This window comes from Marmota flaviventris, chromosome 4, assembly GCF_047511675.1.
Source record: "Marmota flaviventris isolate mMarFla1 chromosome 4, mMarFla1.hap1, whole genome shotgun sequence".
In the NCBI taxonomy this organism is placed as follows: Eukaryota; Metazoa; Chordata; class Mammalia; order Rodentia; family Sciuridae; genus Marmota; species Marmota flaviventris.
Window position 1 is genome coordinate 26,366,383 of NC_092501.1, and position 2,521 is coordinate 26,368,903.

Below are 2,521 nucleotides of genomic sequence, written 5' to 3' on the forward strand. Positions count from 1 at the left end.
GTGGAATGGGATGACTCCTGCCAGGACTAAGGGCTATAACTTAGAGATTTTGGCCTTACTCTCCTTTTTCCTTCCCCTACCAGGGGAGCCCCTTCCCATCGTCTCTAAGATGGACCTCCCATGGTAGCTACAGAAACAGGCAACCTGTGCTACCCAGAATGCAGACACATACAGGAATTGTTCCTGCCCAGGATGGGCTCCCCAGACCTTTGGCTCTGTGTCTACTCTGCTCTTCAGTCTAAGCACCAACCAGTAGTTTTCTAGAACCCTTGAGCCACTGGGCTTCCATGCTTCTGAGCTCTGGGACTAGGGAATCCTTGTGACTGAAACCCCAAATAACCAGAGATCAGGACAGGTCTCATCCACATCTTCCTACTTGGGGGCTCTGCAAGCCCAGATCCCCAAAATGGAGGCCTGTGCTGAGGCTGAGCCTAGCAACAGCCCTGAAGAGAGCATCTCTTAAAAAAACTCTGGACCCAGAGATGAGGCTCCAGGGATTAAGATACTGCAGGGACACTGAAGGACACACAAAAACTGGAAGGCCTCTGCTTCATGCTTAAGTGACTGTGAAACCTCTTTTGGGTCAGCGGTGGTGGCACCTTTACCTGGGGACTCAGGCTTGGCCCTAACTGATGGGCCCATAGCACCAGACATGGATCCACCTGCTCCCAGCCCCACTGCTCTCACTTGCAGGCTTCTAGTCCTTTACTGTACGTGTGCAGACGCCTGTGGGTATGCGCCCTTCTTTGACTACATGGTCACTTCTCTGTGCACCTAATGTGCGTTCCTGGACTCCATGCTCATGTGCTGTATGTTCATGGTTTTGTTTCTGAGTTCGTATGTCCCTGTACACCTCAGCCCTGGGATTTGGGTCCCTGTGTGGTCAAGGGTTCAGGCTGGAAGGGGGTCCCTGGTGGTCCCGGGCAGGAACTATGGAAGGTGGTGGAGCCTGGCTGGGCCCCAGGCTCTGGGTCCTCATGTCCATGGAGGAGGCCGCAGGGCGGGCCGCCTGCGTCAGCCTTGAGCGGCCATCAATAGCGCGCGGTTAATTAATTTGATGGGAACAGCAGGGACCGCCGTTTGCATTTAGTGAAGTTCCAGGAACTTCCAACCTCATCTTCATAATTGGCCTCATAAATTGTAAGAAAGAGAGAGATCAGCAAAGCGGGAGGGAGGAGGGGCCGCCCGTCCGTCCTTATTTAATTTTATTGCTGAAATTCATCTTTTTAGCCTCCTCCGCCTGAATCGGCTCTCCCAGCCGGATTTGCCTAATCATGATAAATTAATATTCATTTCCCCGCCTCTTACCCAGCTCCCGCGCTTGGATGGAACTGGGGAGGGTCTCCTTCCAGCCCCTCTGCTAGGCCTTGGGGGCAGCCTGGTGGGTAGGGGCCCCCAAAGTGGAGCTTGTGTGCAGAACTGAAAATGGCCCCTGGGGAAGAAGGAGGAAAGGTTGGGAGAGAGATGGGGCCTCTGTTCCTTTGTGAGGAATGGGCCCCAGAGGTTGACTGGGACTCTCAGAGCATCCAGAAAATTGAGATACCACCCCTGCCCAGCCAGGGCTGAGTGGGAAGCAAGAAGGGCCTGAGAAAGACTTTGGAGGCCCAAAGGCCAAGACTCAGGGTAGGTTTGGAAGAAGGACCAAGGGCAGCTGGAATTGAGAAATGAATGAAGGTTGGTTGACCTTCTGTTTGTCCCATTCCATCCCCAGCTACATACAGGCCACCTTTCCCTCTGAAGACATCCCAGTTGTTGAGGCCTCAAGGTGCCCATGGCCTTTGACTGAAGTGACTCTCTACTCTTCAGCAGCCGACTGGATAGCTGGAACCCATATGCTGGGCATCTGTGCTGTGCTGTATGACTGTCACAGCTACTGCCTATCACTGCTAAGGCCTTTTTAGAGGTTGAGCTAGGAGTGTTAATTTCTATCCTTTTCCCTGGACATTGGGACCCCTGCAGTCCAAAGGATCAGAATTCCCCATGTCTTGTATCATAATTGTGTGAGAGACCTGGAATGGATTTTTCTGTTTCATCTAGCCCCTTGTCCCATTTACAGATAAAGAAACTTAGGGCCAGAGATGGGAAGTAACTAGCTCAAGGTGTCATAGATAGGAGCAAGAGATGCTTCTACTCCACCTTGGGAGGCTGAGCATAATGGGCAGGATTCTAGATTTCTGACCTCCAGTGACCCTTGTCCTTATCTTATCTCCTCCCTTTTGAGTATGGGTAGATCCTTCAATTATGATGAACTCCTATGGTTATGGTAAATTATGTGGCAAAAGGAACATTATGTGGGTGGGTTTGGTCTAACTATGAAAACCCTTTAAACTCTCTGGCTGGTAGCAGAAAGAGCAGTCAGAGAGATTCTGAGCATAAGGACCAGGGAAGTTTCCTGAGGGTCAACCAGAAAGGAAGAAGGACTTCAGTCTTGCAACCAAAAGTTACTGAAATCTGCCAGCAACAAGAATGTGCATGGAAGCAATTCTCCCCCAAAGTCCCAGAGAAGAGCCCAAGGTGGCCA